Below are 26,785 nucleotides of genomic sequence, written 5' to 3' on the forward strand. Positions count from 1 at the left end.
TTTAATCACATTAAAAAAATCAAGGCAGTTAGCACTACATTTTCTTGAGCATTTTGCTTTCAATACTTATTCCAGGTTTCTTATAGGAGATTCTTCTATGTACAGGAACTGAAGTCAGACTTGGCTCCAAAGAAAGGTGGCACCAAAAAACATTTCATCCTGCAGCAATTAAAATTCACTTTGACAAGACAGATGTTGATGAGGCTCCCAGGAAATGAAAGAACAAGACACATGCTGGTGATGAGTTGAGTTTTTATTTTTTCTTGATTAAAGCAGGAGCAAACATAAGTCCTACATTCCCAACAGGTAAAGGATTCCAGCCTTATTATAATGTGGCTTCAATGTGAAACTGTCAGATTTGCAGAGTGAGAAAAAGCAGAAGATAGTCTGTCACCCTGGCATTTCTGTTTCCACATTTTCCTTATCACCAAGCAAAGAATGCATTTTTTCATTTACACCTACCTGTACCTTTATGCAGCACAACCAGACTTTCATGCATTTCACAGAAGTGAGATGTCACGCTAATGATATGTTTCTTTTTCTGCCTTTTGAAGGGCAATTTAAATTGTCTTCCTGACGCTGGATTTGCATTAGTGATGCTGAAACGTGTGCACGTGAGTACTGTAAATGGATACAGTGGAGGAGTGGAGGTATTTCTTTCCTCAAGACTGATTTTTTTTCCCCTTATTGAAATACAAATTGCCATGTCTGTTTAAAGCTGAAGTGTGGGGTGTTCTTATTAGCACCTCTAGCCTGAAGCCTTTTCATGTTCAAATGAATGTTAAGTGTTACCAGGATTACACGTTAGACATTTTAAAAGAATGGGCTGAGGAGCTCATTTCAGCTGTTTATTGTTCATTCCAGGGTGTATTAACTATGCTCATTTAAAAATCGCATTTCCTCATATTCTGATATTTTGGAAGAGAAATAAGAAAAGGCATATAAAATTTAGGCCTTGTGTCAGCTTACATTGATTATCCTGCATTTTGATCTTGCCTTTCTCCTAAATTGGCTAAATACTTAAAGAATAAGGGAGCAGGAATGACTACTGCATTGAAGGCCTTCTGTTTTTTCTTTTTATTGATACCATCCCCTGGCTGTAGAAAAGAGAGCATCTGCAAAGAGACATTTGATGTTGACTGGCAGCTTTATAGATCTTTTAAGCGTATGTTCAAGTACTAAAAAAGTTTTTCTCTTCTCAGAACACACAGAGTGCAGAAGAGAATATTCCGAAACTGCATTCAGCATGTGATTTTGGTGGCCAGCAGCAGTACCTGGACTGAGTATTTGGTGAAATCCTTCCAAGAAAGCTTTCAAATGTGCAACAGCTCCATGCCTTGTACGGATGTGTCACCTCCATACAGGTCAGAGGATGCTGTGGCTGCAGGAACCCCTAAAAATGTCACGTTACTTAAAATTTTTGGATGCAGCATATAATCATGACCCTGTGATTTAAACTGTCTTTGAGCAGCAGGGCTCCTTTAGGGGTCTCAGGATTCAGAGCACTGGGAGGTGCTGCTGCTGTCCCATGCTGCATGAGGGGCATTGAGGGGCTGTGACACGGGAGAGGCTTCCACACTCCCTGTGCTCCCAAATCTGGGAAATCATCTCACTGGAAAGGAGCTACAAGGTGTACAGGACTGTCAAACTGAGGAAAAAGGTTCTCTGGGATGCGAGATCCTAAAGCATCTGCTTTCACCCAGGACAGAAGAGAAGAGATTTTGGACAAGGGGAAGCAAGGAAAAAAGGAAAGGAGGAAAACTGCCTCCTAATACTTGATTTGAAGAGCAAGCCTTGAGTTCAAACCTTGGGCAGAGGTTCAAGTCAGTTCTTTATCTAGACTAGTTCACCTAATCCTGGTTTATCAGCTTTCTCCTCTCCTGTAGGCATGAGTTGCTGTATAGCCAAAGGGAAGAAACTTCCCAGTGAAGAAATACCAGGGAACTTGCCTCAGCTAGCTGCAGGAGTTGAAAGAATTTTCCCCTCTATTTCAGATTTCAGACTCTTCTCACTGAAGCATTTTTGGTTGGGATTGTTGTGTTGTTGTTGTGGGGTTTTTTTGTTGTTGTTTTGTTTTGTTTTGTTTTTCCCCAATTTATATATTAATTTATTTATTTATTTTTAAAATTTATTGATATGCCTCTCTCAGTTTTGATGGGACTCTTTAGTCTTTCAGCTGTGAACTTTCCAGGCTCTCAAATTTCCCAGTTCCTTCTCTGCCAGCAGGGCTGCCCCAGCCTGTGCTGAGCACTCTGAATTCTGTGCAAAGACAAGTGCCTTCGAGGTTTTAAAGACCCTGCAATTTATACCTGGACTATGGTAAACTCTCATTTGTATAATTCATGGAAGCTACTGAATGAAAAGGGTGCTATAGAATAGTTTCCAGTACAGCAACCTGCCCTGAATAAAACAATGGAGTTAAAATGAAGCATTTCTAGAAGAACTGGCCATCTGTCCAAACACTGCTCAGCTCCTTGTCCGAAGGCTATTTTATGGAATTTGGTGTTGAAGTGTTTGTCTGTGCACCTGTGGTTGCACACAAGGACACTTTTTCTTCCTTAGATAAATATTTATACTGGAGATACTTGCACTTAATACTGCTTGTTTTCTTTTTGCTCCAGTGAAAATATTACTGTTAAAATAGAGCAGGAGAGGAATATCTGCAGCTCCTCTGCACAGAGCAGCTCCATCTGCTTCTGGAAGCTGAACATGTTTCACTGATTATTCACTGTGGAGCTCCTGTGGCAGCAGCAGTGGAGAGGAGCCCGTGGCAGGAGGATGCTGGCACAGAGCCTACCTGGGAGGGGCCTTGGGCACTGGGGAGCACCAGGATTTTGCCTCTTTCCTTCCTGAGCGGGGACAAGCACAGCAGCCCTGGGCCCTCATCCTGCGCTTAAACCACTCGGTGGATCTGAAAGAGCTGGAATTCCTGGATGTCAAACATATTTCAGTCCTGAGAATTATGTGATGTCACAGCCCTCTGCTTACCTGGGGGGTCGAAGATGGGAGCTGTAGTGGCAGGGCTTGGATCAGGTCCTGGGTCCCTCTCACTCCAGCTGAGAGCTGTTGTTCGCAGTTTTACAGAGCCCTGGCCGAGGTCTGCCCCTCACTGGTTCTTCCTTCAGTACTGCCACAGTGCGGAAGATTAGAAGTGAAAAATAAAAATTAAAAAGTCTTTATTCCCTTTGGCTGAATTACAGAAACCTTATCAGATTCCTTCTAGTGATAATGGGCTCATCCTTACTGCAAAAGGGTGTAGATGGAGTTTGATCTGCTTTGTTATGAGAGATGACGACAACAAAGTGAAATATGGATAAATTTCAGTTCACAGTTTTGAAAATGAATTACTGAACTACGAGAAAAAGCTGTGATGGAAGAAACTTAAAATTCTGTGGTCTGGGGTGGTTTTATGCACTTTAAAGGGCATTGTCTTGTTTTCAGTTTCTCTGTGTGATTTATGAGGACATAGAACTGCTTTGCTTTATTTGGTGAATTTGGTGATTCTCTGAAAAATTATTGTGTAATGAAAATAATTTAAGTCCTTTTGATTGCAGTGCAGTGTTAATTCTTAGAAATGCAAAATATTACAAAATGCACACCTTACAGTATAATAGATATCCTGGCAATAAAGCAGCCCCCAGTTCCATTATAAGGTACCAGTGTTAAGTGATTGCTTCCTTTTTGCTGCCTGAATTTCTAACTCTTTGTTAGAAATCTGTTTAAGTAAAATCCACAAATGCAGTTTACTCCAAATATGTAACCTGCTGTTCCCCGGTGCTGTAAGCAATCCTTAATCTTCTCTTTTCTCTTGCTGTCATCTCCAAGGGCTCTTCCTGCAATGATTAGAAGACTTCTTCACCTTTGGGAATGGCTCAGAATCACAAACAATATATTCAGATGAAAGGGAAATGCTTGACCAGCCCGTCCTGGCAGCTCTTTGATCTCCTTGGGGCCAGAGCATCTTCCAGCCATCCCCTTGGGAAGGGGAACAAGTGAAACATTGTCCTGGGGGGCACAGAGGTCTGCATACCTCACATAGGCAGGAAAACACCCACCCCCTCCTGCGTGCTGGGCTGGATGGAAAACTGGGATTTTTTAGGAAAAAAAATAAAACAACAACGTGCTGTTAATGAGCTGGCCAGTCACTCCTAGGGCACGGCTGTGTAGGGCATCCCACAGGTGAGTGTGCAGAAGTTCTAGAGATTTCTTTGGCAAGGAAAACACTGGTTTTCTTGAATGAGACTATCAGAGAACAGAATATTCAGAGTTTAACTGGAGGTGGCAACAAACAGCAAAATGATGGGAAGGCTTGAGCATGAGGTGGTGTTTGGCTTTAATGTGGAAACATGCTGTATGTGCAAGTTTAGATTTAGCAAGGAACTGAGAATGTCATTTGAAAGCACAGCAGAAGCTCCTGGTGGTCAGCCTGCCCGAAAGACAAAGTTCTGATGCTTCAGATGATCCTGAATTCCTGCTGTGACACTCTCTGTGTTAAGTGATTTTGAAGTATTTTCTGAAGAATTTTATTGTGGTTTCTATGTTTAAGAGGTTTGATGTGCAAGAAGGACATAAACATGATTTCACTTGACACCTGGGTGCCAGTACTAAGATCTGGGGTTTTGTTAAATCCTCCCAAATTTGAAAACCTTCAAATTATTGGACATTGAGTTTAAGACTGAGTGATATGGCCAAGTTCACAGAGAAAGCTCTGTGTGAGTGGGCAGTAGAACGTGAATTCTGGCTCCAAGATCCTCGTCTCAAATTCCAGTTTATACTGCTTTGAGACTTGCATTTATGACATTTTAAAATTACAAGTGGCTGAATGCACGAACCAAACAAACCTGTCAAAGGCATCAGAGGTAATTTGCCATCTTCTTTTTCTGTTGTCTCCTATAACATGACAAAAAGATAGTTTTGTTCCCTGTACTGACTCTGCTCTGCAGTTTATCACTCTTGCCTTGGTTAAAGGGGGGTAGAATTCTTGTTTTCTCCTAAACCTACTCTGCTTTTTGATGGAGGCCCTCTGATTTCTCTATATTGTGAAGTGCTGGTTAAGCTGATAATGAACAAATAAAAAATTAAGTGGAATGAATACATGCTGATAGACAGATAAATCTTTTTCTTGGATTTTTGCATACTTGAGGATCTGGCCTCGCTCCCATTCCATTGAGGGCAGATGAGATGCCTGTGAGATTAGTCCCATATTAATGACTACAGAACGTTATGTCATAATGAGTATAACAAAAGATTGTGTCATATAGGTACTAAAAAAAAAGCCAGTTACCTACCTAAGGCAGTGCTTCAAAACCTGTTGGTTCAGCAGATCTTAAACTCGCATCAACTTTTTGTGCTTTTTAAAATATTTGCATTACTGAAATGCTGATTGATTTCTGCTGTGCTATTATCCAACCTACGACCTGCTGAGAATATCCTGTGATATTGTTTTCTCCCTGCTTCTTTTGAAGCAGTTACCAAATGTAGAGATGAAATAAGATACTGTAAAATGCAATTTTTATGGATTCTGCCTGATCCACAGGTAATAAAAGGGATGCTGTTTGTGGGCTCTGGGGAGTTGGAAACATTTGGGCCCCGTGTCAGGCACAGTTTGTAAGCAATACCCAAAGCATCAAATGCCCAAAGCCAGTCAGGAATGACTCAGGGTGTTCTCCCAGCCCAACATGAAGAAGATGTCCTAAAGCAAAGTGGTTTTGTCTGAATGTGTGTGTAAGTTCTTATGTGCACTTAGGCACACAAAGGAGGAGACTGATTTCTAGAAAGGTTTCCACATACAGTTATATCTGAGATTAGAGTTCATGATGGATGTCTTCAGAATATCAATATCAGGTTACTCCCTCCATCAATCACTGCATGCTTGCAACTACTTTGAAAATGAAGGTCGACAAATTAAAATGACAAACAGGGGGTAAACAAGCCTTGAAGCTTAAGCTGCCTTAGAGATGCTCAGGTGAGAGCCACCAGCCCTGGGCTGGGATGCTCTGTGCTGTGCCAGAGCCAGGGCTCTCCCCACAAGCAGGCAGCAGGGAGCTGCAGCCAGGGTGTGAACTGGAACCTGGGGGCTCTTCTGCTGACCTTCAGCCCCATGAACTAAACATCATACTGGAGAACTGAGGGGCTCCAATGGTTGCAAAACTTTAGGCCAGTATTCAAAACTCTCCAGAATATGTTGTGAGATACTAAGCCATTTAATTTTTGCCATAAATTCTCAAATCCTATTTACCTCCTTTGTTGTGGAAATAATCAGAAACTGCCTGACTGGGATCATCCAAACAGCTGCTGGCAACTGCCATCATCTCCTGCAAAGTTGATATTAGCAAGAAATAATTGAATTTCTTGTCTTTTACTACATAATTGCAACAAAAATCCCCACCCCAACACCGTACCTTAAAGGGAGGGGGAGGGCAAGGAAAGGTGCATAATTGAAGAGACAATCCCTGTCTCACACATGTAGTGACAAGCTTTATGTGATTTTTATTGCAATAATTACTGTATCCTGCTGATCAAGAATAATTATCATCACCATAGCAACTTCATAGGGAAAGAGTGATTGGGGGTGGAACCGAGGGGAATGGTTCCTTGAGAGCAGCTTTGACTTGCTCGTTTGGGATGTTTCTGCGCCTCTCTTTGGGTCTTGACACATTAATGCAAATCCTCCACGTTTGTTTTGGCTCCTGCATCCAGTGAAGAAATGGGGGGTGTTGCATCAACATGAAAGCCCCAGAGTTGTGGCTGCACTTTAATTCAGGTCCTGCTTTGGCTGAGACTGGGAAGCAGAGCCTGGAGCCCCCGAGCTCAGAGAATATGATTTCTGATTTGAAACCTTCTCTCCTCATGATTTCTTGCAAAATTCATTGCATGTTGATTTTTTTTAAAATTTCTTCTTTCAGTAGCGTTTCACCTGTGCAGAGATTATGCTATTTCAAAGGCACCTTTCAGATTATTTTAAAATTAAAAATAGCATTTTGAGGAATACCAGATGGCCTGGACATTTGTGAACACACAGAGCAGCCATTTTAATGGTTTGAGCAGATGATGAAAACAACTCATAAAGTTAAGATTATGCTATATGAGTTCATAAAGAGGACTTACGATATTCCAAAACATCAATATATCTTTACCAAAGTTTCCAAATTTCTCACACCAAGAGTTAAGGTAGCACAGACCCAGTGCTTTAGAGAAACCAGAAGAACAGATCTAAGGTATGTGGCAAGTTGGCAGCATGGTGCTAAAACTTTCCAGTCCTGAGGGTGCTGTCAGATGGACTTGTTCCCTTTGGCATTACCAAAATAACTGCTGTGAGGCAGGGCTGAGCTGAGGACAGGGGCTGGCATCCTGAAAATCTGAATTCCAGTATTTTGTCCACAAATTTCAGGTCTCTGATGCTTCCTTAGTGGTGCCACACTTGATGCTGAGTGATTTGGTGGTGGTGGAGAAGGAAATTTCTCCCTCTTTCCCTGAGAAGAACATTTCCTTCTTCTATGGAGATTGCCCTTCCCAGTGCCAGATTCACTTGGGGTGATTACGATGCCTTGGATAGTAAATCTTGTGGGTGGGTGAGGAATGGCTTCATCCTGCCAGTCTGCAGATGTGGAGGGTCTGTAATGAATATCTTTGTGAGTAGGTTTGTCACTGGAGGAGTGACATCCCTGTCCCTCAGGGCTGCTGGGGCTGTTGCAAGGTGTCTGTTAGCAGAGGTAGGGTGGGAAATATGCCTGCTGTGTTGTACTGTACTTGTGTCCTTGTTTCTTCACTTTCCCAGCCTTCAGAAAGGGGTGGTTTGAGGTTCATTTCTACTTTTTCACCTTGAGAGATCAAGTGTTCAGGACTGGCAAAACAGAGTCTGTAACTCACAGCCCAGCAGCTGACAAGTGAAGGGAATGTTGTGGAGGGATTTTTGGAAGCAGCAAAGTGCAGGAAGTCTGCAGTAAGAACAGGACTGGCGTTCATGGTCCTCCTTTGCTGCCATGAACCTGACTCCAAGCTTCCAAGCCTTGGAAAACAGAGTATTTGAGCTGGCTCATTGTGCAGATATTGACTTTCTGCCTTGATTTTAAAGCCTCTCTGCACACACGGCCTAGGATTCTCCTCCTGCCTCCCCTGGCTCTGTGGCAGTGCCTGTGCCTGGCACAGCAGAGCCTCAGCACTCAGGACTCTGACCCTGCTCACATCCCTGCTCACATCCCCAGCTCCACTGCTGCTTTCAGGAAATGTCTCCTTTTCCCACTGACAGAAAGGGAGGGATTGGTGAGGGCTGAGAGCTGGACAGAGCCCCTGAGAGAGATGTCCCCAGGCATGGGAATGTGGTAAAACTCAGATAAAAGGGGCAGAGATTCGATATCCACCATTTCTTAGGTAATTTTTTCTCTGTATACATTTTCTCCTTATTCTTCCCTGAGTTCTGGAGAGGCAGCAGTCCAGGGAGTGATGGCAAAAAGAAGGCAGCACTCAAATCCAGGAGCACCTCATGTCCACCTGCACTTTCACCACTGCTGCCACCAACCCAATTCTGCCCCCAGGGATTGGTTTGCAAGTGCTAGGGCTATGGCAGACACTCTGAATTCAGGCTCTTGGTTATTTTTCTGGCACTCAGTCCTGTGGCCGAGAAATGACTGCTGTGACTGATGCAAAATTATCCTGCTCTCAATGCATGTTAAAATCTTTCATCTCCCACTCATTTCATTTGCATTGTACTGCTTCCAAGCTGCTGTGTGGCCTTCAGGGCACTTTAAAAGTAGTATTCTAAATCTACAAGTTGCTTCCTCTAAGAGCTGTTTTCGTCTCAAAATAGAAGCATGTATCTACTGGGGAAAGCAAGATGAACCTGGGATGATTTTTTGCCCTGTTGAGGTCTTATTTGTGTACAAAGCACTAACCTATGGAGGTCTAGATCCTGTAAAAGTTCTGTGAAACCAAACAAGTGCTCCCTTCAGTGTGGACAATGCCCTCAGGCACAGGGTGGAATTGTTGGGGGGTCCTGTGCAGGGCCAGGGGTTGGACTGGATGGAATCACAGGAAGCAAATTCTAGTTTTAGCTACTGTGTCTGACAAATCACTTAAGACTTTGCTTCTGGTTTTTGTAAGTGATGTAGTTATGACCTTTTACCATTTTGAATCAAAATATTTCATGTTTCTGCACTTTGACTGGTTTTTCTACCTGTTGCTCTAAATACTGGGCACTAAAATGACAGCAAGAAACATTTGCAGAGTGTGACCAAATATCACATAATTAAGCAATTTGACACTGGAATGCAGAAAACAAAATGTAACAGTAAAAGACTGGTCTAGATTTCATCTGCTCAAAGTAATAATAAAGACATCAGCAGGGAAATCAGTCATGCACATATATTATTTGTGTGCACTTAAGTTGGACAGATAGGATAATGGATGTGGTATACACCAGATGTTACATTTCCTGGAAATAGATATGTTAAAGGAGCTCACAAGTGGTTGTCAATGCCCCTTTCATTACCCCATCAGTCTAAATTTATCCAGTTGAAATAAACATCTTAGTTTGTCTGAACTTGGGATTCACCTTTAAATTCTCTGTGCTACTTTTATGTGCACAAAATAATAGTTAAAAACTCTGCCATGCAATGCTATAGTGTTTCTTAAGTCCTGTAACAAATTTAAAAGGTAGGAACTTTCTCACAAGCTCATTTTAGGACAGGAGCAGCAGCCAGGTGGGCACACGAATGTTTAGACACAGCCAAGGCCCACACTTTGGTAATAGTTTTATCTTGTCCATTACAACATGCAGAAATCATCACCTCAGCTACAATACAGCCAGTCCCGTGTCGCTGCACAGCAGTGGCTGATCCAGGCCAGTCATTTGGGGAAATTCCTACTGTACATGCACATAACATTTGGAATTGCTTTTAGAGATATTTTCTTCAAAATGAGCCAATAACTAGGCTACCTTAAGGGTTAAAAGCACTCTATAGTGCATGATAGGGATAGCCATGTAGTTGCACGATATGAATGTGATAGTTTACCAAGGTAGTAGTTAGTCGTGTTTTTGCAGACAATTAAAAAAAAATCAATGAAGTTGAGGAAGAAATTCTATCAAGGTGCTCATGCCTTCAGCATTCCATGAGAATGGCTGCTCAGCAGCCCAGAGATCTGGAAGCACACACTGTGTTTGCACAGGAAGCTCTACAAAAAGGTGTGTCTTCAGCTCTGGGACTGCTTCTTTATGCAATTTATCCTGTGCAGGTTTCAAGCATTCACAACTGCACATGTTTATGCCCTCTGGTGACTCTTGCCCCACTGGGCATAGTGGGACCCTATTATTTATATGGACACGAGGTCTGACCTGTCTTTGGAGACCCCTGCAGCCTCCTCTGGGGGAGGGAAGGAATTTGTGCTGCTGTTGAGCTTTGTTTTCAACACCAGGAATCCTTTATTAGAAATGCCAGCCAGGAGGGGCAGCACACTTGGGTTATGTGACCTTGTAAGCAATGGTCTCCTCAGTTTAGCACTCAGTCTGATAAAGAATAGGATGAGGAATAGGATGAGGAATGGGATGAGGAATAGGATAAAAAGTAGCTGCTGCTGACATCACTCTGCTGGACAATGAAGGACTGGACACTGCTCCATCTGTTTGATGTCTGCAGGGCTTTCACCCCAGGCCAAGGAAAAGATGGCTTCAGCAGTGCTGACTAATGATGGTGGTGCTCTCAGGGGGTTTGGGATGCTGAGGACCCCTCACTGAAATAAGGAATAGGATCTGAATAAAGGAGGAGTCCGAAGAAGGAAGTACATTTGAGCTGGACAGAGCCTTTGGAGTGTGTGGAATGCACTTGTCAGCAGTTATTTTTGTGCCAATAAGTTAGATAAGTGTTACTGTTTACATACCAATTTGCTCTGTTATTGAATAATTTCTGTAGTAACCAGGGCAACAGTTCCATCACATGATAAATTAATTACTCCAAAGATACACATCTTCATAAAGGAGCTTTGTATCATCAGGTTATGCAGATGCTTGGAAAATTTAGTACATTTCTTAGCTGGGAGATAGATCCAGTAAATAAACAAAATCATCCCAGACTGCAGGCTCAGCCACAACTTGTGTGTGATATAAGAAATCTTCCCCCTGACTGGACCAGGGTTTAGATCTAGTTTTAAGATCTGCTTAATAAAACCAAGCTCTTGAATTTCTTTTCTGCCTGTTCCATTCATGTAGATCTGAGCAGAAGCCCCCAAGCAAGAGAAGACTTGGCATAGGGTGGGCAGAACAAGGTGCGGGTTTGTCTTTCAATCCATTGTAAAGCCCATGGTACAGAATTAGAGAAAAGGCAAGGGGACTGCTGAGCTTTGGCTTCTCATGGTGATTTTTCATGGAACAAGTACACTCCCATGCCAGGAAAACTGAACTTGAGTTACTCAACCTCGAGCATCTCATTGTATAGAGGAATGAGGCTTCCAGAGATCCATCCATGGTCAGGAGATTACAACCTCCTGAAAATGCTGGAGATTTAAATTGATTTGTTTCTGCAGCAAAACCCAAAAATGTGGCATAAATATCTTCCTCCTGTTTTGATGGTTTTAGAAGGTAAAGAAAAGCAAAAAACATGGCAGGAGAGCAGAAGGCTTAGATCTAAAGTGGCCTGAGGACATTAATGAAGATCAGTGTCTGTAGCTGGAATAAAATGGAGCATCAGGGTCCAAATCAGGGTGAGAAGTGCTGCAGCTGGAGATATTTGTAGGTCAGGAGATTTAATTTATCTTCAAGTTAGCAATAAAGGGTGGATGTAGAACTCTCAGATTAGGTGGGAAAGACCTGTCAAAAGAGATTGTGAGTCTTCATCACTGCTGGGTCTCTCAGCCATGGTGCACTGTCCTCCTCTGAGCTCTGCTAGAAATGCAGGCTGTGGAGCTGAGTGGAAGAATCAGCATCAGTCTATAAGTTCTGCCTGTTAAAGGGCCTTGCTCTGTTCCTGTGCTCTCCTGCTCAGACTGTGCTGCAGAATGTTCTGTGACCTGTCTGAGTGGGTGCTGTTGTAGCTCTGGCTGGGTTTGCAGCATCCTGATAAAGAACTTGCTGACACACCTGAGACAGGCATCTCCCAGACTGCTAGAACTTGATTTCAGTGTACCAAAGCCAATTAGCTATCTACTTATATTACAGATAAGCTACTTAATAGAGCTATTTTTTTTTTCCTTTTTGCTACTTGTGATAATTTTGAAAGTCAAAAGCTTTTCTAAAATTAGTGTAAGAATTTCATAATTATTTAAATCAAGGAATTTTTGTAGCATGTACAATGCACAGCATGGTGGGATTCTGAAGCTGTTGCATTAGGTTTCTTCACACACAGTAAAATTGGCAATATTCTGTCCAAGGGAAGAAAAGGTACAAAAGGGGAACAAAAAAGCCAAAATTAAGAGGTTCAAGGTGCTTAATTTTATGGAATCTGCAAAGAAATATGTCTTCAAAATCTTCAGAGCAAAAGAGAATGGGGAAGCAGCTCTATAATTACTCCAATCAGAAAGTATGCCAACAAAAAAGGAACAATTAGTGATGTTTCCCAGGCAGTAGATATTTCTCCTTACCTGAGTGATCTATTGCAGAGATATGTAATTACGTACACGTAATAATAGGTTGGGTAACTCCATCCCTGTCAAAAAGGGAAGAAAATCCATCCTATTGATAATTGCAGGTTTCTCTGTGTCTCACTTCTTTCTACCCTCCTTTTCTCCTCATCAGATTCCTTAAACATGCCTGGCTTCAGGCTCACCATACTTTAGGTTGAGTCAGTGGACGTGTTTACGTCTTCCACTCCAGCCCAGGACCTGGAGGTGCCTCCAGGTGAGGACCTGCTGCCCTTGGGGTGTCCATGGGGACAGGAGGCTGCTGACCAAACCCTGTCCACTAAACACTGTTGGAGCAACCTGTGTGCCCTGCTGGAGCAACCTCTGTGCCCTGCTGGAGCAACCTCTGTGCCCTGCTGGTTTCCACGGCCAGAGGAGTCAGAAGAAGCCCCTTGTGGAGCACGGGCTGGAGCAGTGCCCCAGATCACCTGGGCTGTGCTGCCCGTTCTGGAGCTTGCTGGTGCTGCTCCTGGATCATGGATGGATGCTGGTGAGGGTGGCTGGGGCTTGTCTGCATCTCAGCCCTCAGCCATGGAGCAGCTGCACCTCTCCTCAGTCAAGCCAGATTTGAACTGGATTTCAAGAATTTGAAACTGAAATCTGCAGCTGTTTGCATTGTAAACTGAAAATCTAACTGGTGCTTGAGAGGAACAAAGACCTTCCTTTTGTATTGCTCATAGCAGTGGGTTCTTTCCAAGAAATGATATTTCACTTTTGTTTTATGACAATGAAATTAAGCTATCTTCAAATAAATAAATCAATAAATAAAGGAATATGCCATCCATACAATGTGACATTTAGAGAAGTAAATTTTCACCTTTGCAGATCCAGAGCCCTTCAGGAGGCCAAGAGCTCCAGCCTCTCTTTGCAGAGCAGGACTGAGCTTCACTTGCACCCTGTCTGTGCAGAAGCCATAGACCAAACCCCGAGTTCCTGCAGGATGTGCTGAGCTGGAGCCAGGGGAGCTGTCCCAGTGCCTGTGGGCTCTGCCAGGCTGGCAGCTGGAGCTGTGCCCACATCCCTGCTGCTCCCAGAGCAGCCCTCCTGCAGCTCCAGGACCCTGCACTGGGACCCCGCACTGCCCTCCTGGCACCCTGAACTGGTCTCCTGCAGCTCCAGGATCCTGCACTGCCCTCTGTGCTTATGCACAACTGCTCTGGTTTGCATCTGCTCGGCAGTTTGGACTAAAGAGTGACCACTGACAGTGCACTTCTGCATAGAGAGCACAGGTATGAGAGACACAGGTTTATCTAGAGGATATTAATGGCCAATTATGACTTACTTCCCTTTTTAAAGACTAATAACAATATGTAATGAAAGAGATGAGGTATTTTTGATCTTTGCCACTCACTTGGGTTTGTCCAGTACATTCTTTTAACTGGAAGTGTCATCTGTGAACATGTGAAGTATTTTTCACTTTCCAGAACAAGCAATGAGCAAGTCTAGTGATTGTTTAGCATATTAGCTTTTCCAGAACAAGCAAGTCTTCTAATGCTTATACAAATTTCTTGTTTGAAAAAAGACGCAGATCTGTACTACCACTAAACCAAAAGCCAGCTTTTCAAAAATGTAAAGAACAAGGGAGGCTTCCAAATCCATACCTACTTCTTGAAAAGATCTGTTACCAATACAAGATTGTTACAGTGGCTTCAGAAATAAATTACACAAATAGCACAAATTGCATTTGTTTTACAAAGTGACAGACAAAAACAGAGATGGGAGTTTTATTCACGAGTTCCTTGCAGTTTGATTCTCTCTGCTCACCTTTACATTAACAGACTGTTAGGATTACAAAGCCAGGAGCTGTCAGCTGTTTCCAGGAGGGTTTTTAGACCTCTTGTTACATGACCCAGTAGCAGGGATTTTCCTCTGAGTGGGGCTCCATTCCCAGAGAAGTACATCCTTGTGTAGGGCATCTTAAAAACATTATTTCAGATAAGCACAGCAGTGGAGACTCAGCTGGATCCTAACATCCAACAGCACAGTGATCTTTGCTGGCTGAAAGCAGTTTATGGCTCCCTAAATTTGTTCAAATAAGTAAGCATCATCTTTCAGAAAATTACCTACAGAATTCAATATAGATTATTAGAAGACAGATCATATAAACAATATAACAGTGTGCCTTTCATACCCATAATCTCTGTCCCTCCGGTGTTTTTAGATAACTGACTCAAAATGGCCATAACCTGACTCAAATCTTTTTGGAGAGAGCCAGGATCTTTGTTCCTGCAGCTATTTCTGCCTCTTTTTCCTTTTGTCACCAACAAAAAAGTAAGCCAAGAATCTTACTCTTCTGAATTCCCAAACTTCTTGCTCTGAATGCAGTTCCTTCCATTACTACCAAGATACCAATCTACACTTGCTCTGCTACTGTCAGCAGTGGCTCCCACCCCTGCAGCCTGCAGAGAGGAGACTTTGCCATCTCTCTTCACAATTCAGACTTTGTTTCTCCTGGCAGAGAAATGGCTCATTCCAAGGTGCTGCACTTTCAGGTATGTTCACTTTCCTGTAGAGTTTTTGCCTCCTGACAAAACCACTCAGATGGTGATTCTGCTGGAAAGGTCAGCCCCACCTTGTGACTTTCTGGTACTTCTGGGTACATCCACACCTTTAATTCACAGAGAAATGAGCCCATTTTGCCCTCTAACCTCAGGATTTACAGTTAGAAGGTTAATTCCAGTGGTTCTTCTTGACTTGGAGGGTCTTGCACGGACTGTGTCTCCTAGAGGTTGACAGTGAAATTCTGGCAGTAGCATTTGGCAATGCAGACAGCATCGATGGGGGCTGAAAGATACAGCTGAGCATGGAGAAAGAATAAATTCATTACAGCTCAATCAAGTGAAGATTGAACTGTCTGTCATCTTCTAGTTACTGTTTGCTCTGTAATGCCTTTTGATTTTTTTCCTGTTTTGATATAAAAGCCACATTACATGCAGGAAATAATGCCAAGGTATTTATAGGGAAGATGTTTTGATAAGAATCCAATCAAGAGTTTCTGTCATCCTTTACTTCAGCTTTTAAGCCCTCTGAGTACAGTGTAACCTCCAAATAAAACATGCTGTGGTGAAGGTCTCTTCTGACAAACCATGCTAAGGTTAGGTTCATTGTAACACAATAAAGAAATCTTTAAAAACCCATAGGATAAGCTATAATCTTGGACTCCTGGGGAAACACTTTTTAATTCCCTGCTGGAGGAAGGTGTTTTTAATTTATTTTCACATCTGATGGACAAACAGGAATTGAACTGGTATCATTGCTCCCCAGAGAGTTTGTGCCTTTTCCATCCCTGGAAGTGTCTAAGGTTGAATGGGGCTTGAAGCACCCTGTGACAAGTGGAAGGTGTCCCTGCCATGGCAGGGGATGTCACTGGATGAGTTTTAAGGTCCCTCCAACACAAACCACTCCAGGATTCTGTGACTCCCTGTATAATGGAGCCCATGTATCAAATCTCAGGATGGCAGGAGGAAAAGCATATTCCAGTTGACTCAGACACTTCATGCCCAGCGGAGTTATTTGTGCTGTAAATGTTTCATGTTCACTGAAAATTTCTAGAGAGAAAAAGAGGAGAAAAATGCCAGGTTTACAGATAGAGAACGAATGCAGTGGGTGTTAACTCTTTGTGAGCCAGAGCTGGGTCACAAAGTAAAGCACAAAGTTGGTTTGGTAGGAACCAACTGTCCCACGGAATCAGAAGATGTCATTGGGGTTTCAGTAACAAAAGTGAAGTTGGTGAAGGGTCTGGAGAGTCAGTCATGTGAGGAGCAGCTGAGAGAGCTGGGGCTGTTCAATCTGGAGAAAAGGAAGTTCAGGGGTGATCTTCTCACTCTCTCCAACTCCCTGGCAGGAGGGTGCACAAGGAGAAATATAGGTTGGACATCAGGAGGAATTTCTTAGTGGAAAGCATTGTCAGGCATTGGACAGAGCTGTCCAGGGCAGTTGGTGGAGTCTCCATCCCTGGAGGTGTCCAGGGACACCCTGGATGTGGCACTCAGTGCTCTGGGCTGGGCAACCAGGTGGGGTTGGGCACAGGATGGACTTGGTGCTCTTGGAGCTCTTTCCCAGCATTAATGATTCTGGGATTCTGTGGAATCTTCAGTCCTCTCACAGAGGGGAAAGATCAGGAGCCTCCCACTGCCCTTGCAACCCCAAGATTTCTTAGAGGTAGAATTTCCTATGAAGTGAACATATCCTAGGTCCTCTGCCACCATCCAAACCCAACCCTAAACAGGGTAACTACAAGTGAAAACACACAGTGCTGGGACGCTGCAGGTGCTCAGGAGTCAGGTAGGAAGTTTTGTCATCGTCAAGCTCTTGTTTACACAGAAAAAAGAAAATAAATAAAAAAATATTGTTTGAATTCAAACTGAACCTCTGAAACAATTAAGTGGAGCTGAGCAAATTCATAAAACAAAGACTAATGACACGTCCCCCACACTGCTTGGCTGTGTGCCCCCATTGATTGACTGGTAGAAAGTTACAGGCATTAAGTTGATATTTTTCATTACTTGAGATGAAATATGAGGATTTCTTATTATTCCCGCTGCCTTATTCTTGTAAGCAAAGCTACCCATTCATTTCAAGAAATCATTATTTATTTGTGTGCAGGAAAGAATCCAGGCTACTTCACAAATGCCAGTGCTCCCTCAGTAGCCTGGGTGCTGTTACCATTCACCTTTTCTGTGTGTGTCCCTGAAATTTGTCTGAACCCAACAGGAAAGGACAATCCTGCAACAATGCACTTGTAGGCAAGAGGAAAATTCCAGCTTTGTTTGCAACAAGTGTTTCATGATTGTTTCTCAGTGTTTTTCTACCCTGAGTGAACCAATCGGGGTTGTGTGCATGCACCAGTTGGGTTTTAGTAAAGCCTGTTCTAGCATCCACCTTAAATTTTATTCAGAATAACAAGAAGAATGAAGTTGTGGATATAACCCCGAAGGCAACTACATGTGAAGTCATTTATCACCAAAAAAAATGTGAGGAATGTTGAAAATAAAGTTAACGTTCATAGTCATATTTTCATTTTTTTTAACCTGTAGTGCTAAAGGCATTTCTCTTTGTTCTCTAAGCATTTTCCTTTCTTTTTATTTTTTATTTGTTTGATGCAAGACATTATAATGTATCAAAAAGCAACTTGAAACTATTCCTTTAAATGTGAGAAATGTGTAAACTGAAGAATAGAAAGAACCATCCATCTTGCTGTTTTCCTCTCACCTTCCCCCAGCCAGAGGTTTAGTTGCTGCCTTGTGATACATCAAAAACAAGCTCTGGTGCCAAGGTCTGAGTTGCCAGAGCCACTATGGTTACTTGTCATGGCACAAATGCCCTTGAAGTAGTCAAAGCCAAGGCCATGATGGGACAGAGGTGCAATTTCTGTCAGATACAGGGACAGCAGCCTGGCGCCTGCAGCTGGCAGCCAGCTCAGCAGTCTGGAGGGGTTCTTTTAGTTGTATTTATTGTTATTATTATTATTATTATCATCATCATCATCATCATCATCATCACAAATGATGGTAGAATCCCTGCAGGGCAAGGAGGGTCTGGGGTGGTTTTTCTTGTGGTCCCACTTACAAGCATGGCTGCAGTGAGAGGCTGATTGTCAGTGTGAGCTGTGCTCTCCCAGAGTGTGCGTGTCTGGGTGTGCTCCCTCACTTCCCAGTGCAACAATTCCCCTCCCTCAGCCTCTCAAATCCTCCCAGCTGGCTGGGAAGCACCGCATCTGAGTGTTCTGTCCAGAACTGCCAGGTGTGCTCTCAGCTGTATGTAGAGGTGGCAGGGATGCACAAAGAGGTGGTGTGAGATCCGGCTGAGTGCAGCCTGGAGGAGGAGGAGGAGGAGGAGGAGGAGGAGGGGGAAGAGCTGTGATACTGCAGTGGTCTGGTGTGGAATGAGTGTGAAGAAGGCACGGAGTTGGTCCCCAGAAGCTGTGGCTCTCCCAGCCAGGCCCGTGGTTTTAAAGTGGAGCTGCTGTCATATGCACCCTGGTGCGGAAAGACCCCACAGCCCGGGGCTCTATCTGGAGAACAGAAAATTGGTTGTGCAGCCGTGAAGTTGGAATTACAAATCAGAAAGCCTCGGGATTAAGATTCCGAAGGAGTAGAGCTTAATTACAACAAGCTCTCTCAAGCATTACTGCACCACTTGCAGCAGTGTACACAACACTAATCTGTGCTAACAGCCTGCCCTACAAGTTGCTCTGCCATTTGGCAGTTTGGGCTTGGAAATGTGTTCTGCAGCCTGGGCTGGCTCCTGGGCAGCCAGCAGAGACCCAGCTCTGGGGGGCTCAAGGCACCCAGTGCTGGGGGCTCAGCTTTTAGCCACTGTGGGGATGGAGCAGGAGCAGGAGGTGCTGGAAAAGCCTGGTGTTGTTCACGCCCGGGATCACTCGGAGTGTCTGAAGTGTGCAAAAGCAGTAGCTGGAGAGCTGGTGGCTCAGGGCAAGCTCCAGCTGACTGTGTTCCAAGTCAAACACAATAAGCTGTAAACCCAATGGAATGTGAAAGAAATTCATACCTTAGTGAACCGTAAACAGAATCATGGATGATAAAATTTAATCAAAATGTAACATTGCCTTCGGGATTCAGATCCAGTGTCTTTTGATGATTAGCAGGATTATCAAATGTAGATGCTCTTTTGAATACCATAATGTTGTAACGTTGCACTCTATGGAACATCAATGCCAGAAATAATTTAACACCTGCACATAAATCATTTTGCAATTATCTTTTGGGAATTATTTTATCTTAATCTTTTTATTTTGTTCCAAATAAAATTAGAGAGGAGCACTGAAAGATGACACTAGGTGAAACAGAGGAAGGATAGGAGCACTGTCAGGTTATATAAACTAAGCTAAATGTCTGTTTTCTATTATTTAATTTTTAGATTGACATGCAGCTTTGGCTAAGGACTGTAAAACAGAATTGGTTTGTGTGTATGTACATATAGTTAATTAAATGAAGGTTTAACTCAGCAAGATTGAAAATATATGTACTATGCTCTTTAGCATTAACAACAAGTATATTAAGGCTGGAAAACCTTGAGCCTGTTGATCCTCCTTTCCCTAAAGCAAAACGGCCACCTAAGTTTGGGACTTAGAAGATTATCAGTCAGGAGTTACAAAAACTATTCTCTGATCAGGGAACAGAAAAGAGTCAAAGTTAGTTCTTCCTCACCTTAGGGGGAGCTGGGAGTACAAACCCCTGTGCTGCCAGAGAGGAAAACTGCCCCGGGTAACTCCCAAAGTGGTGCTGGGTGGGTCACGGGTGTTAATGGGAACTGGTGCTAAATCCCATCAATCCTTTGAAAGCTGAACCCCCCATGCTGGGAGGATGTAATGATGGGCTCTGTCTGCAGAACAAAATAAGACAGAAATAAATTATTACATTTGGGTGCACTTGGATTGCGTTCCAGCATCTGACCAGCTTTGTCTCAGCACTGTTTTGAAAGGGAATTCTTGAAACCCTATTGGCAACAACTTTGCTTTCTGCTCTGAATCATCACTGGGGAGTAAAATCTCCAGTGTGTAATAGTGACAGTAATGATAAGCAAGCAAACTGTGACAGCAACAATGTAGATGTCACTTTATATTAGGCCAAAAGAATGACAAAATGCCTCACTCAGGGTGTCAGTAACCAGTGGGCCAAGTTCTGCCCCAACAGATTTTCATGTGAGCTCCTGCAAACACATGAAATACCAGCAACCGGCTTGTATTTTTGTACAAATCCTTGTAATTTTCTGTACCTTTTTGTCATTGGAAAGTTTTCCCTTGTGTGCATGGGGAGTGTGAGCAGGCTGCGCAAAACTCACCTTCCTATCTACCAGCAGGAGCTAAAAATTGAGCCTTGGGGATTCTTTTGAAAAAGAAAAAGAAAAAAAAATCACTGGTCAATTTACTAATTTCAAACAGTGGAAGGGTGAAATTAAACAAGTAACTCAGGAAATGCTGTGAGCTCTTTGGATGGGAGCTCCCCGTGGAGGTGACAAGGAACAGCCCTCAGTGAATAGCACAGCCTTTATCCTAGGGCTGTGCTGCTGGTCAAAATTTGATCAAAGAAATTCACAATGGTGGAAATAACAGTGCCGTTTTAGTGTGATTCAAGGATTTATTATATTATTTTTTCTTCCTAGTGTATTTCCATACCTGTGTGTTCCAGGACATGCTATTGTTCTGTGATTCATACAAATGTTTCAGTCTTGTCTGGGGAAGAATTCAATATTTCCACGCATGAGAAAACCTTACATCGAGACATTGCAGTTGGTGTGAGGAAGAGGTTTTTGAAAGTCAAACGGAACGAAAGTTTTGGTGAAAATATTTTTCAGGCTGGACAATGTTGTGTTTAGAAAACAAACATTTCACTTTCTCTGATGGGTCTGCACAGAGGATGAAGCCACACACTAAGCAACCAAATTTTCAAAACTGCAGAAGACTTTGTTAAATAAAGATAAGAAATGCAATGGACTAAACAAAAAAGATTTTGGTGTTTTGGTTTTGCTTGTTGGGATTTTATGTATATTTCTTTAAAGTTGTAATAATACATGTGCACTGGAGTGGTATTAAAAATGTTGGCATCTGTTATCTTAATTTCTGATTGATTTTCTAATCAAGTGAGCTTAAATAATATTCCCTTTATTTAATTATTATTAGCAATTATTAGCAATTATTTTGGCATTTGCTCACCAGTACTGAGCAGGTTTCAGCTGCTTGGCTTTGCAGTAATCACTTTCAAGTCTATTTAGATGCAAACATTGATGCTCCTACATCTTCAAACCTGGAGAAAGGTTAGAAAGAATAAAGATAGGGTGATCTCCTTATATAGGAAATTAAGAGTAGCCCTGGTTTCCTTTAAAGTTCTTTGCCTTCACTGTATAACACATGGGGCAGTAAAATTTAATGTGAAAAGGGGGGAGAATGTTTTAATAAGGCTCATAATAGTGATTCTGATAAATTCTAGATTTTAAGGTGAAGAATGCAACATGAACCCATCTACTATTAACATAAGTTATGCAAATCTCTGATCAGGGATGGAATCATTATGCCGCACTGACAATAAAGTAAAAACACGGAAAGGCTTTTGTAATTTGAAATGGAAATTAAACCAAGCGAAAGATGCTCCATACCCATGGGATTTCTTCACAGTATCAGTGCAGGAATTAAAAGGTTGCTTCAGTTTTTTATGTATCCCATTAGGACTTTGACAATGCCTTAGTTTACTATCACAATGTCTGCACTGAAATTCCAGAAAGGGCTTCACTGTCCAGATTTGATTTGCCCCACCATCATTTACATTCTCACAAAATCTGAGAGGCACTGCAGGGTGGAAAAATGGTGGTGAACATTTGAAGGATCTGACTGAGCTCTGAAACATCTCTGAACAGTCCTTGAGGAGAACAGTGAAGGGACTTAAGAATAGAGCTCTGTTATCAGCTTGAGTGTCTGGATCAGAGTCGTAGGTCAGCTGTGGTCACTTCTGGAAGTGCTCTGGAAAATTTAGGGTGCTTTGGGTTTTGTTGGAAGTGATAAGAAGTCACTCTGAAGCTTTCCATGGAGATGATGCTCCTGTAGCTGTGATCTCTCAATAAAATCAGCAGCTAGGGAGGCTGTGGGGCTCTTGTTTGTGAGGTTGTTACTCCAGCATGGATATTTCTGTGTGTTTATACCTGCAGTGATGCTCCTGACACACAAATCAGTGTTCAGAGCTGGTGGAAGTTTCTCAACACTTGTTCAGATTTCATTGAATGTAACATTCTTTAACAAGAATAACATAAATTATTCTTGTGTACAGACAGAAATGGAGGCCTGGAATATCACTGAGTGTCATTGTTGGAATGCTGAACAAGAAGGATGCTAAGAGAGGCAGAGCAGAGCTCGCTGTGCTGCCTTGGGGTGCGTGGCTGCTCAGGAAGGCCCTGGGTGCAGCAGGTCCCAGCCCTGCTCAATGGAACACCACAGCTTGCTTTCCCTGTGCTCCCTGCAGCGTGCCAGAGGCAGCAGGGCTGCTCTCCACATACCAGCCCTCCCAGAGATGTGCCTGGGCAGCACTAGAGTGTGTTTGTTCTGATTTAGCAACTATGTGAGGCAGCAGCAGAGCTGTGGAGAGCTCTACAGGGCTGGAGTGCTGAACAGAGAGGAGATGGGTGACCTGAGATTCACAGGTCACCTATGCACCATCCTGGACATGGAGCTTTCTTTGCAGACTCCCTAGAAAACACACTGGGGCCCACCAGAGAGGAGAGATGTGTTCTAGGGCTGGTACTCTGCCCCCTGGACAGCTGCCCAAATAGTTCCCTGCTTTATTAACAGACAGTGTCATTTGTCAATTCATCCCACAGCCTCCAGCCCAGGAATTTTATTGGGCATGCAGAAGGGAAAAGTGAAAAGATAATGTAAAAAATCACTGCATGAATCAAAAGCTTTAACACTAATAATGATCCTGTCTCTGTGATATCTAGTACATAATCAAAGTTCTGTCAGAATGCACACAGGCGAGGACTGGGAGCTATAAAATCTCTCTGGGCTTTGGGTTTTCACACGTATTTGGTTTGAGGCAAGTGGGTACATGAAAAGAACCACAGAAAGTTGTATTTAGTAGTCAGGATACGTTAGGCTCTTGAATCATTTACACTAAAAATATTTTGAAGTGTCAGCTTCTTACTTAAGGAAAGGTTTAATAAATTGCATGCAAAATATTCCCATGTTTATTCTACAGTGAAGTGTTGCCTCACTTGACTGTAACAATGCACTTCTTGAAATAGAACGCCAAACTGAGCTGGTCTCATTTATCATATCTCTGAAAGTGAGTGGCATTTCTTTCTTTCTCCTTTCCTGGAAGAAGCAGAAGGAAAAGCCCTGATTGCAGGTTAAACACTGTGCATCCTCTAACTGCTGCACCAAATTGTGCTTAATGCATTTACTTTGAATCCAAAGCCTGGAGGTTTTAACTCTGTGTGCCTTGAAATGAAAAAACATTCTGGTGATGAAGAAGGCATTTGCCTTCAGGTTGGGAAAAATTGAAGCTCACGTCATCTCGGCATGATTAGAGCTGGAGTGTACTGCTGACCTGGGGGCGTGCAGCAACAGGCAGCAGGCACAGGCACAGCCAGTTCATTCTCTGCCTCTGGAGAACGAGGCTGTAGTGCGGTGAAAATCCCTCCAACAAGAATAATAAAGATCATAATAATTGAGTAACCAAGGGATAAAAATATTTGGGAGTGTCATTACAGTGCTCACAGTTCTCAGAGTATGGGGTGTGTTCAGGGGCATAGAAATAAATTGTATTTAATCAATATAAAATTAAAGGTCAGTCTTAGGAGTGAGGCTTAGTTTAAGGGAATTATACCACTCTTACAGGCTTGTAGAGTTTGCATTTCAATTAAGTAGCGTAAGTGTGAAGAATCAAGTTATAAACTACATAAACTCTATCCTAGTACCAGTTATTAAAGTCAGTAAGTAGTGTTAACACCTTGGCCCTCTGCCTGGCCAGGCTAATTATCAAAGTAATAACACTGTGATATTTCCACAGTAAAACTGAATCCCTGTAATAATCTCTAGACCCGATGCCACATCAGTATAATACTCATTCATTTTCTGTTCCTTCCCCTTGCTTTCTTTCACAGTAGTTTCTAGAAGGACTCCCCATCCCTGGCAGTACCCAAGGCCAGGTTGGACATGGCTTGGAGCACCCTGGGACAGTGGAAGGTGTCCCTGCCCATGGCAGGGGTGGGACTGGATGGGTTTTAAGGTCCCTCCAACCCAAACCATTCTGGGATTTATAATAAATATCTGCACTTGTGGGTTGCCTAGTTAGAGTTTGCAAAGGCACAAGTGGGCTGAGGTTAATTAATCGTAATTGAGCATGACCTCAAACTCAAGTCTTCAATACATTTGAAGAGATGAAAAGGGAGTAATGAATCTTCTGTGAGGAATAATATCACAAACAAGGAGGATCCTGAAGTTTGAGACTTCAAAAATTCCCTGTAGAGGGAATCTTTGAATTGCAGCAAATAAGGCTTTATTTAGAGAAAAATACAAGATTAGCTGTGTACTACCCCAGTTGTAACTGGGGGGGAAAAATACCTAACTGGAAGTTCTGGGGTTAATTTCCATGGAGAATGAATTTATAAATCAAACCATGGACAATGTAGTCATTAAAATCTGTCTCACCTGTCTTTCCTTGTTGCCCAGCTGGCTGTGTGGAGCTCCAGGGGAAGGTGCTGGTATTACACCTTTGGATGGGTGCTGGATGCAGCAAGCTCCGAGAGAGAGCATCTGCCAGCTCCAGAGCTCTTAAAATGTCAGCTGGCTCCTTATCTGGCTGGGCTTCAGGCACTCGTGCTTCCAGCATGTGTTAATTTCCAAAGTCAGGTTTTTGCCCTCTGTTTTGAGGTTCTATCCTTCCGAATTCCTGAACTCTTTCCAAAAATGTCAGCCCCGCCCCAGACCTCTCTTTTAGGTAGGTCTGCCCGCTCTGCAAAAAGGCTTGTGCAGCCCTGTCGTAAGCCAGGAGAGGATTTGGTTTGCCCTGCACTGTGCTGTGGGGCTGGACTGCTGCTCTCCAGCTCAGGGCTTTCCTGGGCTTTCTCAGCCTTGCTGTCCCTGCTCTACAGAGACAGAGGACACTCACTGTTTTGCAGGTGCAGTAGATTGTCTAAGTTTATATTAAATGGTGTTTTTGAGAGTTGCCTGAGCTCTTCACTCTGTTTCCAATAAACCAGTGTATCTCCCCCAAAACCTGACCCTTCTTGGCACTCAGCTCTCTGAGGCTGCAGCTCTCTGGCAGTGGTGCTGTATCTGGTTTGGGGTTTGGTTCATTAGGATACACTCAGTTCCAGCTCTTACCAGCTGGAGGAAACCTTTGAGGAGAGCTATCCACAGCTACTTTGGTTAGACGTGCAAAAATAGGAATGTGCTTCTGCTTGGCCCTCACTGGGACTGGAGAATGAGTGACGTACATCAAAAGAGCAGACCAATACCTTTAATAAGCTCTAGTAAAGGTAAAAAAATAATGCTTTCTTCTGCTAGTAAGAAATACCTGATGCAGAGATTTCTCTTTCAGACATTTCTTACTTTTATAACTTATCCAAAATTCTTTAAAGTGCTCCCTATTATTTTTTCTTCAGTTTAGCCTTACAGAGCTCCTTCACACAGTGATTGTTGCTGGTCCCATGGGATGGAGCAGCATCCTGTGGCACAGACATCCCTGCTGAAGGGCCACAAGTCCTGGTGCACATTTCCACCAGAACAGGGCATGGAAATGATGACAACTATCTGTAAAATTTGGGTTAGAAATAAGTCCCATAAATGTGGAAGCTTTGTATTACCTTTGACCAGTAAAACAACTCCATGGAGAAGCTGAGGTGTAAATGCTGTTCCTGTAAAATAGTCTTGCGCATTTCTGCAGTTTTTGTGGGCTGTAAAGGTTAACGGAAGATCTCTGTCTTCTGGGTTAGAAACCATAAATGAGCTGAAGAACTAAATGGCAGAGTGGTGGGGAGAAGGTGGGTTTTGGTGGCCTCTCCCCTGTTCCACACAGACGACCCAAAGCGCTCAGGTGGGACTCGCAGTGATTATTCTGCCAGCCCTCGACATAAGGAGTGGTTTTGGTCCTGCAGAAAACGATGCTCTGCCCCACTTCAGACAAATACAAAGCATTGCCAGCAGGGGGCATGCAAAGGGTGCGATTGCCCAGGGCTTTTGCCTCGGTGGGCCTTTCCCTCAGCAGTAAAATAAAATGGGAGCAGGAGGGGAAGGGACGGTGCGGAGAGGCCGCGCTGGCTGAGGAACCGGCGGCTGCTCCGCACTGCCAACAACAGCGCTGCCTCCCTCCTTCCCCGAAAGCTTTAGCAGGGCTGTGCTCAGGGGGAAGGCTCTGGAGATGCGGCTCCCTGGGCAGCTCCAGCTCGTGGGGGCTCCGAGCCCCGGCACCGCCAGCGCCGGGCATGGGGCACGGCAGGGCCGGCATGGGGCACGGGCATGGGGCACGGCAGGGCCTCCCCGTGTGGGGCCGGCCCGAGCCCCAAACCCCAAACCCCCCGTGACAGCAGGTCAGCAGCATGGCCTCAGGCCGCTGGGAACCTGCGCGGCGATGAAAGAAATGCTGTTTGTTGTTTGTGGCCGTATTACAAATGTCTGGGTTTAAGAAGCCCCTGCTTCTCCCACACCAGCGCTCTAGACAAATCTTGAACC

The 26,785-nt window shown here is 43.5% G+C and overlaps 1 long non-coding RNA gene across 4 annotated transcripts; it reads right to left on the reverse strand.

The window, feature by feature from the left end:
* Positions 1–359: 359 nt before the first annotated feature.
* Positions 360–26,487, reverse strand: LOC135307739 (uncharacterized). Of its 4 annotated transcripts, none has more exons than XR_010368402.1 (9): positions 25,921–26,487; positions 21,281–21,371; positions 19,776–19,950; positions 14,371–15,390; positions 12,568–12,632; positions 6,239–6,314; positions 4,842–4,890; positions 3,762–3,833; positions 360–3,127 (listed from the first exon to the last, which is right to left on the reverse strand). It is a non-coding gene; the product is annotated as an uncharacterized LOC135307739 (long non-coding RNA). The 4 variants fall into 4 exon arrangements; XR_010368403.1 differs by having other exon boundaries at positions 24,764–26,487; XR_010368405.1 differs by lacking the exon at positions 14,371–15,390.
* Between the last annotated feature and the right edge of the window lie 298 nt (positions 26,488–26,785).

The sequence above is a fragment of the Passer domesticus genome, chromosome 9 (genome assembly GCF_036417665.1).
Source record: "Passer domesticus isolate bPasDom1 chromosome 9, bPasDom1.hap1, whole genome shotgun sequence".
NCBI classification, from domain to species: Eukaryota; Metazoa; Chordata; class Aves; order Passeriformes; family Passeridae; genus Passer; species Passer domesticus.